Source organism: Trachymyrmex cornetzi, unplaced genomic scaffold, assembly GCF_001594075.2.
Source record: "Trachymyrmex cornetzi isolate Tcor2-1 unplaced genomic scaffold, Tcor1.1 scaffold156, whole genome shotgun sequence".
NCBI classification, from domain to species: Eukaryota; Metazoa; Arthropoda; class Insecta; order Hymenoptera; family Formicidae; genus Trachymyrmex; species Trachymyrmex cornetzi.
Window position 1 is genome coordinate 468,538 of NW_017296157.1, and position 13,779 is coordinate 482,316.

The 13,779-nt window shown below is 35.8% G+C and overlaps 1 protein-coding gene across 3 annotated transcripts in view; it reads left to right on the forward strand.

The window, feature by feature from the left end:
• Sema5c (Semaphorin 5c) overlaps positions 1-13,779 on the forward strand; it is a 121,614-nt gene that overhangs the window by 25,012 nt on the left and 82,823 nt on the right. The window contains exon 1 of one of the 3 annotated variants that reach the window (XM_018503384.1): positions 782-821. The exons of the other annotated variants lie outside the window; for them this stretch is intronic. The gene's annotated coding sequence lies outside the window, so the exon portion shown is untranslated. Of the gene's footprint in view, positions 1-781; positions 822-13,779 lie in introns of those variants that run through there. 3 annotated transcript variants of the gene reach the window in all.

Below are 13,779 nucleotides of genomic sequence, written 5' to 3' on the forward strand. Positions count from 1 at the left end.
AAAAGATGGTTTTTAAGGGTTGTGAAACAAAAATGACATTTGATCGTGTTAAGAATATTTTCTATTTGTTCAATATTTGATTAATTAACAATTTTCTTTCAAGTTGAAAAATAATTTTTTCCTTATTCTGAGAAGCTCAATTTTTTGAATTGTGTCACTTTTGAAATAAGGAACGATATAATAATTTGTCAATAAACGTATGTTTGTATGTTAACAATTCTCCACGCCCTTTGTATCGGCTTGAAATATCATCGCGATTTACCGTAAACTTTCCCATCCATTCACCGATGTTTTTACACGCGAACGCGTCATTTTCCGATCTTCACCACGACTGCGGAGAGATGACTTTTTGCGATGAGTAAGTACGCTCTCTCCGTCGTACTCTCCACCAAGTCTTGCGCCGCGTATTGTCGGAAGGCGCGCAATGATTCGCGCCGATCCGTGACGTACGTGCGAGACCGCGCGACGCCACTTTTGTTATCTGGATTTCGCGCTCTTCAGTCAGGTCGGCCTTGCATATGTATACTGTTATGCGCATACATACGTTCGGCCATTCGCTGCAAGCACGTACAATATGTCTGTACATATATCGGGAATATTTGCACGCGCACGTGATGTGCTGCACGCAGAGGCGTTGAATGTCCTCCACAAATTGAACCATTATAAAAATAGGTTGGATTAACGTTATCGGTATGGTTCGATTGCCACCGTGTGTATTTTTTAATGTTTTGTTTGAGTACCTACTGATATCGATACGTTCGCAATATGTTCGCTATGTGCACGACAGTTGTTCGCGAAACACCTCGTTTGGACAGAGCTAGGTGAGTTATTCGAGAAATGAGATCGATATATTTGACAGAATTAAAATATCCCAATAACTAAACGTGTCCAGTGATTGAAAAATCAACAATGTATTTGTAATTATTGAGATATTTGTCAATAACAGCAAGAGAGAGAAAATGACATAAAACGTTAAATATTTTTATATCAAAATAAGTAATAAAAACATATAAATTTAATTGCAAATTGTGGCTAATAATGCAAAGAATTTTTCAGTGAATTTTTGTTTTTAAAGCAGTAATTTTGTATTTTTAAAGCAGTGAATTTATGTTTTTAAAGCAGTGAATTTATATTTATAAAGCAGTGCTTTGGTGTGTTTGCAGTGAATTTTTGTTTTTAAAGCAATGCTTTTGTATAAAAACGCGTCGAATGAGCCCAATTTAATCAAAATCGGAGATGAGGCCTCGTGTTCTAAATAATTACTTTTTTTTCGTAATGCTACTAATTAATAATCAATAATAATATAGAACTTGTCATATATACTTTCTTATTATAGTTCATATATATTTCTATAAGTCATATATACTTTCTAATTATAGTCATTGGGATGTTTACCTTATATATTTAATTTTTCTTAGTTTTATTCATTTCGGTTAACGTGTGTTGGTGACATTTATTATTTCATAAAGATAATTTCTATCTAAACTGTTTGACATCCTCTGTCAAAATATTTATTGGTTGTTACCACTATATTTTCGGCGCTCTCTCAGAAATTCGTGTGTTGCGTTTAAATTTATCAACCCTCGTGGAGTACTTTCGTGACTTTTCAACGCCACGAAATCCTATACACGTCACAGTGCTCACGTAAAGCTGTTAAGTGCTCGTTTTGTGTTTATCGTAAAGCAATCTGTATGCACTCTGTACAATAAACGATGGTAAAATAAGCTGTGTTTGGACGCATATCCGGTGTTTTGATAATCCACCTCCACTTCAAACAAGCATACCATTACGCGTTCAGCGTTAATTGATTGCACGTTATGTATTCGCTCATTATTTCATAGAATAGAACTTGATCCGTAAACATGGGGAAAACCCGGTAATATAATAATCTAAAGAGTATTATCATCATCATTATCCTCCTTTATACATTATATACTTCGTTGTGACTTATAATAGTTTGAAAGAATATTTTATTTAGTTAATAGGCTGATCTACTTTAACTCGTTTGCGATGATTTGATAGAAACAAAAAGAAATAAATACTAGAGAAAGTACGAGAAAAGGAGTTTAAAATATAATTTTGCGATGTTCCGGCAGGTAATTCGGCGAGTTGTTTTTTTGTTGAGGCTGCACACGAGCAGGTCGAGTTTCATCAGTGATAGCAAGCCATGGAAAACATATGAGAAGGAAACCGTGCGCACGCACAATCTCGCGAACACACGATGTTATTAATTAGCGCAAACAATCTCGACCATATGTCGGGGTATACGGCGTTAACTGAGAGACTGTAATTTATTTACGGCGATATAACGGCGGCAGGCGTACACCACTCGTCTATGATCCTTCTTCGATATACGATTGCTCGCACGCGAGTGAATCACTCGCGTCTCGCCGGTCAAAAAAAGACCACAGTATTGAACAATCGAGAGAATTGGAAGGAGAATTCGCGAGGGAGACACGGAATTTACAAAAGGGGAGATAACGAATACTTTTCTAGTCCAACGCAAGTGATTTAGCTGTTCAGGAATGCTAAACAACATGACATACATTTACTGTGCAACATCATAGAATCTCGTTGAAAGAAGATGAAAAACTCTTTTTCAGTAGTTTTTATTTCTGCGACTTTTCAACGTTAAAAGTATTTAAAAAAAGCTCTTCCTGTCTCCTGATTAAGTTTTTGTAAAAATAATTTATTTAAATTGAGAGTACCTCATGATTTTATTTATTTGTCGTCTAATATAGTTTACGTAAAGTTTTTATTTTCTAGTATTATTCAACATAAAGTTCATTTTAATCAATACACACCGCAGTTTAACCACCGCTTCTGTAAGCAAAAGGACCGCATTTTCTTCTGAAGTCCGTTTCTCGGTCCGATTCATTCGCGTATAACACTTGTGTGCTCATTACCGCGGTTGCCACTGAGATCGCCCGAGTCGAGAATTTAGAGATAGGAATCCAAACAGATGTCCGCCTCACCCGTGACTCGTGCATCCGAGTTATTACCGCTATAAATCAGGAGTCGCTCTTTTTATACTGGCTGCGCTCTTGTAGAAGAGTCCGCTCGCTGTCGCTCGATATCGGCGGGACGTTTACACGCGAAGAAGTAATCATATCAGATCGAATATGCGGTGGTCGGCGAAATCCGGCGTGGGCGAAACGCGTGTTGAATTAGCACGATGCGCGACAAAGGTCTAAATGATTATCCCTTTTTTACGAATCAAAGATTGGCGAAACTGATACCGTCAAGTACAACTCATTTTAACTCGCTTTAATTTCGATATACATCTTAAAATGAAGAATATATTATTGACTACTTATTACTTAGGAATCGCATTACATTTTATAAAGATCGTAAGATCAGTAAAGCTCTAAATTTTTTAATTTTCGCTACATATTTATAGCTTTTTAAAACATTTATTAGTATCTCAATATCATTAAGTTGCTTGTCAATTTAATTTATGATATTACTATCCTGGTTTCAGTTTAAGATTGCGTTTCAAGACTGAAAATTATTTCAGCGTGCAGTTTACGGAACTGGATATATATAAATTTGCACTGAAATAATATTGAAGCACTAAAATCTAATTTAGAGAACTTTCCTTGTTATTTTGTTGTATATTCGTATTTTTAATGTTTTTAATTTTAGTATCTGTAATATTTGTTTTGTAAATTTTTATAAACGATGTTTGTAAAAATTTTTATATTATGGTATAAAAACTTGTTCTTTTATTTTCGTGGAGAGGAACTTTTTTGCCGCAATGTAACCATGCTTTTAGTTTGTGTAAACATTTCAAAATTTCATGACTTCAATCAGAATGTAGCATCACTAAATCGCAACACGACGACGATGTAATAACTTACTGCGATCATAAATTGCAGAAAGTACACTTCTATATTTCATAATGTATAACTCGGAAGAAACTTCTTGAAGTCGTACACATATAATAGGTATACATATCAAGCTTTCATATGTGCACCTATGTATATCGATCCATGTGATATCCGCTGTAGCATAAGTTAACTCGCTGGGTTGGATGAGAAATTGCGCCACTTCCCGTAACCACTAGTCATCTCTAGTTCGTCTGCTTCCATGGAACGTCGATATTATCATATACCAAAGTTCCAAGTACACGCAAAAGTTGTATCTTACTATCCGCTGGCCGTTGATATTCCTCGATAGTAGTTCGCGCGTGTTTTATTCGAGATCAAAACTTCGACCCCGCGCTCAATGTTGCAATCGTGGCCGCGAGGTTCCCGAGGCGGAGGTCAAGTCAAGTGATAGCCCTGTTATCATGGAAGAAAGGAAGGGGAGAACAAACGAGCGATCCGCCAACCACCTGTTTTTCCCATCCGTCGAACATTCCGACGTTTTTATCGCATTCCGACGCGAAACTTCGGCCGGACCCGCGAATACATCGCGCATCTTTCAACGGCCGACCGGCGGTCTCGACGATGATTTCTCATGCAAAACCGCCGACGGAGTTATTTTAATATCCGCGATGTTTGTGGCCTGCGGTAGTAAATTGCGCACCATCGTTGGCCATCCGCGATTACACGCGCTTTACTCCTAAGCCGCACGCAAATTAATAACAGTAATTATGAACGCTAAACGCGTGGCACGAAGGCGCGAAACCGATTAGAAGAAGGCGAGCCTCGCTGTATTTTTTATCCTCCTGATCCGTTTTCATCGACGAGTATTTCTTATTCCGTTCTCCTTTAACGCGCTTTCCCCACTCGGACTATAATTCTCGTCTCTTTCTGCAAAGTATTTATAAATTGCCATTTAACATCGATGGTTTACTAATTTTGTCATTTTCTGGCCGTGTTTTTCCGCAAAAAAAATTTTCTTACCGTATTTTTTCATGAAGAAAATTTTTCTACGCTAATGCTACAAACTGAAGTTCGAGACAAGTTTTTCTTCCCACTTGTTTACTTGGGACAAATTATGAACGTTATCTACATGCCTCAAAGGCTTCCGGAGTATCTTTTAAAACTTTTCTGGCATGCCTAATCTTCTTGAAAGACTCGAACACAGGGTTGTTATGTTTTAAACAAAACATTTAAAACGGCTTGTTTAAAACATGTTTAAAACATTGGGCATTGTTTAAAACACTTTTATTTTAAACGTTTTTAAACTATTGTTTAAAACTGTTTAAAAACACCACAATTAAAACATGTGATTTGGAAAAGAAATTGTAAAAAATAAACAAAAAAATAATTGTATGTTGCAAAAATCATGTTTTTATTTATTTATATGTTATACTATTAATTTAATACACATTACATGTATTTAATTGATTATCTTGATATTTATTGTATTATTTTAGTTTTTGATATACCATTCTTTGAATACAGTAGGGGAGAGTGGGGAGTTTTGAAGCACGCTTTGTTTGGGGCTCAAAAGTACCACAAAAAATTTTTTTTTCACATTTTATCTAACCGAATCTCTAGAGCATCTTAAAATACACCTCCTGGTTGATGGATTTGCATAAAATCCAAAGTCATCGGCAATTTTTGTCTGTTGGCCCAAAAAACTGCTTTTTGGAATTTTCAAAAATCGTGGGGAATTGTGAAGCACGACTAAAAATCGCTATATTTTAAAATTGCCACCGCGTCAGTAACACATCGAATGTTTTTGCATAAATACATTTGAACGTCGAAAGCCTAATCATTGTTGATTAATTTGTGTGCACTCACCTTTTCGATTCGCTTGAAAATGTTTATGAAACTGCCACAAACACGAATGCTCAATAAAACTTTCCGAACAAAATGTTGAACACACTGTCTGGAGAGATACAACAAAGGTGTGCTATCGGGATGAATGCTACAAGAAAACTGAGATATTAGGAGAACCAATGTTTTCAGTATGTAAGACCTATCAAAACCACAACTAAGCGACATCTATGGCCGTGCTTCGCAACTCCCCATGCTTCAAAACTCCCCACTGTCCCCTATATATACTCATAACTAGCAACTTTCTATTAATTTAATACACATTACATGTATTTAATTGATTATCTTGATATTTATTGTATTATTTTAGTTTTTGGTACACCATTCTTTGAATACAGTACGCACACTGCCGATATTAAAATAATTTTATAGGAAATTACTAGTTAGTATGAGTATTGAACGATCAGTGTATAAACTAAATATAACATATAAATAAATAAAAACATGATTTTTGTAACATACAATTATTTTTTTGTTTATTGTTTACAATTTCTTTTCCAAATCACATGTTTTAATTGTGATGTTTTTAAACAGTTTTAAACAATAGTTTAAAAACGTTTAAAATAAAAGTGTTTTAAACAATGCCCAATGTTTTAAACATGTTTTAAACAAGCCTTTTTAAATGTTTTGTTTAAAACATAACAACCCTGCTTTAACATCATTCGAGTATCTAATGTAAGAATTTATCGTGCCAAACTTGCAGTTATTGACATAGATACGTTAATAATAATAATATCAAATGTATCTTAACCCTCCATTTGTAATAATATTTTTTTTATGTTTATACTATTCTAGACTTTCAAAAAAAAATTCAGAATTATTTTTTAACATATCTATTACATTAATTTTTTAATTCAAATGTATTAAAATATTTATTTAATAAAAAAAATGAAATTTCAGCAAAAATGATATTGAAAGAGAATGAAAACATTCCTCCTAATTATATGGAAAATTAAGTTCCGATGAAATGAGTTCATTTTTTCACATATATTATAACTTATAATAGTAAACAAAAGATATAACAGAAGACTCAATATTGGACCCCTATTAACCTTGATCCCCCACCATCGAAAAATAAGTTCGCAATAGGTCAAAAATTTAGTGCTAATTAGGTACTAATTTAGTACCCTATTCCGAAATTTAGTGCTCAAACCGTTTAGCAGTAATTAAAAAAAAATGGGGGAATCCAACTTAATGGCAAGCTGGAACCCCCCATAAAAAAAATATACAGGGCGCGTATACAAAAAATAAGTACACAGGAAATTTAGTGCTAATTTAGTACTCCAAAATAAGACCAAAAAAAATTAAAATATAGCGTCGATTCGAATATAGCGTTAATTCCAATATTAGATTGCGCGCCGCGCACTAAAATGCGTTACACAATCGTCAAAGAATTAGATGCTCGAATGATTATGGTATCAAAATAATCCTTAGACATTGTAGTATCGAAATATATACATATCTGAATTTAGTTCAAAAGTTACACGAAATTTAAACTTTGTGGGGCCAATTTCACACTATCCTCCAAAATTAAAAAATCGAATATTTTTTTTGCATTCGTTTGCTCATCGTTTGCTCACGAATGCTCCGTCGGAATTTTCGTTTGCGCACCCTTAGTTCAAAAGTTATACGAAATTTAAATTTTGGGGGGCCAACTTCACGCTAGACTCCCAATATTATAAAACCGAATATTTTTTTTGCATTTGTTTGCTCATCGTTTGCTCACGAATGCTCCGTCGGAATTTTCGTTTGCTCATCCTTAGTTCCAAAGTTATACGAAATTTAAATTTTGGGTGGCCAACTTCACGCTAGCCCCCCAATATTAAAAAATCGAATATTTTTTTTGTATTTGTTTGCTCATCGTTTGCTCACGAATGCTCCGTTGGAATTTTCGTTTACTCACCCTTAGTTCGAAAGTTATACGAAATTTAAATTTTGGGGATCCAACTTCACGCTAGACCCCCAATATTATAAAATCGAATATTTTTTTTTGCATTCGTTTGCTCATCGTTTGCTCACGAATGGTCCGTCGGAATTTTCGTTTGCTCGCCCTTAGTTCAAAAGTTATACGGAATTTTGGATAGTCAATATTGGATAGTTTTTCTTTATGTGGTGGTGTATGAAAGGTACTCTGTGAGCACAAGTTTTACACTATAGCTAAAAATCTATTAATTTTTTATACACTTGTGTCTATTACATCTTCTTTTTTATCATGTTGTAAGCTGCATGACTACAACACACATGCAAACAAGCTCATTTCACTGGGATCCAATTTTCTACATAATTAATGCGGAGTCCTTTTGCCTGTGTAAAAAAGACTCTGATTACACACGGAGAACATACTCTGTGAGTTATTTATTAATATACCGTATGTTTAATGCATACGATTAATTATTATTTTAATGAAATCATTTTAACGAATTCGAGTTGTCAAGGCAAAGGGATTGAGAATTCATACCAGTGACTGTACTACCGTTTAATATGATGTGTTTTAACAACCACGGAAGCTTGGCCGATGTCGTCCCCTGGTCCATGGTCGTATAGATACGTGTTTCTCTCAGGAACGAGTCAAAGGGAGACTCTGCTTCTGCGAGAGGTGAGTCGCGGGCATGTTACCATGTTTGGCGACTCGCTCCCATAAAACTTCCCCGCACACGCTACAGCGCGTGCACGTGTACGCCGATCACGGTACACGCAGCCACGCACACCGTACAACGTGGCTCGCTCGCCGTATTTCCAGCCTACTCGCCGTGGGTAAGATAAATCGCGTCGAAGTTAACGCAAACGAAGCGTTCGCCGAGCTGGGCGCAATCGCGACTGCCACACCCCGCGAGGAGAGCACTAGAAGGGAGACGGAGGAATCTATTTATTAAAATGTATACGACGGAGCTTGATAAACAAGTTGAATGTTATATTTAAAATATATAAGAAACGTATTTTTCCTATCGTTATTTTTGCCAAAGGAAAATCGATTGGAAATTAGCCAACTTGGCTAAACGGTCATTCTAATTATACGATATTTATGTAATTGGATAGAAAGAAATTTGATTTATTTAAACCTTAAACATCACACTACGGGAACAACACACTATGGTATATGGTATTCTTTTGATTGTGAAACAAATTTTTTTAATCGAAACGCCAGACGTTAAAGCCTTAAACATAATGATAAGCACAGGCAATAAGAGGGAGGGAGGGAAAGAGGGAGAGAGAGAGAGAGAGAGAGAGAGAACAGAGAATAAAAGATTTCAACCTATCAGAAATCGTGCATACTAGAATGTACGGTTTCTAATAGATTGAAATTTGTTATTCCCTGTTCCTTATCTGCGCTTTTTGTTATGTTTAAGGCTTAAGGAACATAACAAAAATGTATGTATTGTATTTTTAATTAAAAAAGTTACAGATAAAATGAAAAAGAACATTAGAAAAGCGTTAGAAAAAAATATGATATTTATAGTAGGGCAAAAGGTATTTAAGGGTTAAAAAGAAAATAAACTGCATGATTGTTCTTCTTGTGTACTAATTATATTAACTTGATAAAATGTTTACATTATTATTAATTTTAATAGCGCTTCAGATATATAATATATAAATATATAATATATAATATGTAAGAATATATATAAAAAATACAGACTTTAATTCGAGATCAATTGTAAAATATCGTCTTAAATATATATTATGATGTTGTGTAACACATGTTACAATCGATTGTAACAGGCAGCACAAATCATAATCAAATAAAGATGGCCACGGCAAGACAAACAGGTTCTTAATAGCGATTCGCGAATTATCCAAAGTTCATCAGACATCGTTCTTTCAGGGGTACGCGAGATTGGTTCGTATACCTCCCCTATAACTTACGTCACGGCTAATATTGTGCAGTCGCGATCGTGAATCAATTACATGCCGTCGTCAAGCGTGTTCAATATAACGCACGGTAAGTTTTCAGCGAAGTTTAATCAGCCGCGCGGCAGCGAGGATTGATTATCTGTCGGCTTATCCGCGGGTGGAACCGGCCGACGAGGTACCGAGGGACTTACGCGGGAGATTTAAGAGTGGACATCTCTCGACGGAGGTAACTTAAATATAAAAAACGGTTGGACACAATCGTAGAGATTTATGACGCTACAACGCAGCCTATGCCGTTCTACGCGTGACGCGTATATATCTAGCTACAGGTTTCATTCCGTAGCGAGCTGTAACCGCGAGAGCGTTCGAAGATCGCGATGACTCTATGTCGAAGACGGGAGAGAAGTAAGTCGAGCTAGTCTACAACAACCGGGACAACTGAATGGATAAATTTATTCGCCATTGCGTCCGCATCGTTCAATGCCGATCTATCCGCGTGAATTGAATGCGACCGAAGGTATAGATACGGAAAAATGAACACCAAAGGAAACGGACGATAAAGCGCTATACAGCGGTATATCGTCGAAGATGCGGAAATCGTAAATTGTAGCTCTAGCTCTACTCTCAAAGAGAACGCTGTGATGCACGAATTTTTATTACGGTTTCCCGTAGGAGAGAGAACGACTGATTCGTACAGCATTTGGATTTAGCGAATCAACACGGAGAAAAAGTTTGCTTGAATTAACTTGTATTCTGATGGAAAACGAATAATCCAGAATTCTGGTTAAATCTGCTAGAATTCTAGTAGATATAATTAGAATTCGGAATCGTTCATTTTCCACCAAAATTCCAGTTAATTCAATCAAATATTTTTCTTCGTGTACAAACATATTACGAGCTTGCACATACACAGACATACATTTACATATCCTTATACATTCATGTATATACCTCTCTGTGACTGATAATGTAATAAACACAGGAAAAGTTGAAGCAATATATAATGTAATTTAACAATAATGAAAAAAATAAAATCAAAATTGATATAAATGGAGTAGGATAATTACGCAGGATAATTTGGAGTTTATTTTTTATTCATATTCTTTAATTTAAACATAAATTATTATATATCTTTTTGACGATGACGCGGCTAAAGCCAACAAATTTTATCTTGGAAAGCTGTCAAACATATTGGGACACTTTGATGATATCGGATAGGTTGATATTTATACCTTCTCACACCCAGACAATACAAAGACCAAAATTGGGACACGAAAGACATCTAAAAGATGCCTTGAAGACATTTTTGCGAGAACTGTCTAAAAGATGTCTTAAAGACGCCGTATTTTAGACTTTGTCTGGGTATCTTCTTATCTTGGATATCTCCGATATCTTCCATCTTATTTGTAAGTATTTTTTAGCCAAATGTGACAAGTAACATGTCTAGACACGACCATTTCATTTAAAAGAAAGGATTTTATAAGCTTCTTAACTAAACGGAGAATCCTTTCTAGTTGGATGTTGAAAAATCGCTCGAAAAAATTCGGTATCGCAACATCTTGTCACGTCACTCTCGTAGAGTTGAAAAATAAATACGTTTTCAGGATACCTGGAATGAGGGTTCGCGCGAAAAGATGTAAGCAAAAAGGTGATTTCAGGGATATGCCAACGACGTCGTCCCTTTTCCTGATATTTATAGATACTTTTGTACGGTATGCCAAGAATAAATTCTGCCCTCCGCGAATGTGGCGATGAGCGCCGACGCGTGAACTTCTTTAGAGTATAAATCCCTCCTGGGCATTACAATTTATATCTTCAGAATACCGATCGACAACATTCGTCTTCAATTTGAAGATTTATATCTTCTCCTTATTTAAAGTTAAATTGCCCCGATATGAGATACGTTTAATCATACAGTGTAAAATAGAAGAAAAAAACATCTCTCTTTTTTTCTGTTCTTTTTTTTCTTACCTGACTATTTTCTGTATCTGTAGCATGATATTTCAATATTTCTGACTTTATGTTGTATATACTAAAAAATTATATAGTCGAAAAATGAAAGTTTCAATTTATGGAGGAGAAATTATTTTGATAGTATTATAATTTGAAATACATTGTACGCTTTTTTTAGAGAGTTTATTAATCTTCTAAAGAAAGGTCTTATTTACTCAATCGTCCGTAGTGGTCACGTTATGCATACACTTGGCGCACGTACTCGCAAATTCGCGCGGTTCCATCGCCCCTCGCGTCGACGCTGGAATTAATCGAGCGCGTGATTACAGCCTGACACAATCTTACACGCCTACGGGGCCCAGTCAAAATATTATGCCCACGGGGTGTAGGGTTAACAATTCGGCCCGCGAATAAAACGGCGAGAAATCGCTCGAACGAACGGGTGAAACGTCCGCGCGCGATCAAGGTCGGTTGCCCTCCTTGGCCTTGTTGCCAATTATCGGTTTACCTAATTACGTGTGTGTATGCACATCGTGCTGCATGCGTATAGATCGAAGCTGACGATACAGAGAACGCGATTAATCATGAGCTTGCCGCGACCTACGAGCGTATCATTATATCTACGCGTTTTCGAAAGTTGTGATGAGAAAACGTCGTCTTGCTTTCGTACCGGCTTGTCATCTAGCTACTGATTAATGACAAATTACTTGGTGAATTGACGGCGTGCCATTCCTATTTATCATCCGACAACTTGAGAAGTTGACGATGGAATTTTATAATCAGACCCATTTCAACGCTATCTTCCAATCGATATATTCAATAGACGTATGCCAGACGTAAAAAGAACGTAATTAGACACGCTAATACTACCCCGTTTTGTTATACGAATTATTGCTATTACTTTAAAAACATTTATTATTGTTTAATTCTACGCTATTCATGTGGTTTTTCAACGTAATTATTCGTTTGTATGCTGGGATATTTCTGACATCCAAATATTATATTTCAGTTGTTATTGTCCTCTTTGATTTACAAATAAATAAAGACCAATAATATTATATATCCTTTATGTAGGTATAGTATAAAGAATTAAAGATAAATGTAAAAAAAAGTTTTAATTATGAAACAATTTGCGTTAAATATAGTAATGTACATATTTATTCAATATTTATACAATTAGCAAGAGATTCTGAATATCCTACGGAAATAATGAAGAGTTAATTAAAAACTTTTGTGTATCTTCTTTTTATTTGAGATGCTTTCTTTCAGTGAATATTAAAATAAAAATAAAAAAAATAAGAAAAAGAAAAAGAAAAATAAAACAAAAGCTTTTCATGCGGGGCGAATTGACCCATTTCATTAATCTAAAGTTATCCTTTTCGCTCGTCTTTTGCCATAACGGCGCGTGAACTTACATTCTTCTTCTTTTTGTCCGTATGTTATTTCAGACGGTCGCGAATTTGGCGCGTTCTGCTTGGCAGGCCTGGTTTATAACCGTGCCTGGTTTATAGTCGGCCCTTTGTTCGGTGGTTAACGCGCTGGCTGGTGGTCGTAATATGCAATGTATATACCAACTCGTCCAGCGACTCATTTTGCTTAACCTTTTTGCGCCTTTAGTGTATGGAGCTTTTACTGTAATTAATCTCCCGTTTACTTCAGATGATACTCACGGATTTTATTTTGACTGTAATGAAATGATTCAGTAATGAACCTTCTGTAATTACTTCCGATAAGAGCAGGATGAATGCAGCGTATCATCGAATTATACGAGATTATATTTCTGTGGTAATTTTCGGATTATTTACGATAATGTTGTATACTTGGGCTCTGTCCAATTACTTTTATCATAGAATAGAAGTCCACTGTCACGTATAGATATATGAAAAATAATTCCGATAAGCCAACGGCGTCCACGAGTCTCGGGTTTCTCTCACCACTCGTACGTGCATGTGATCTAAGAAAAGACGTTGGATAATTTTCATCCTTATCTCGGCGTTCATTCAATTACATAATAAGCATAGCGCACAGGCCCTTTTAATTCCGTACGAACTGTTGTTGTCTTGTTTCCATCCTCTCTAAGCTCTATAAGCTTTAAGCCCGATCGTGCCCAAGTAACAGTCACGGTGGATCGCTTACGCTTGAGTCCGTGTTCACGCGTAACTATGAAACTGCTTATATTTCCTCTTAACAACCAGTTTTCTTGAGATATTAAACATGACGACTCTTGTGCGACCGTCACACA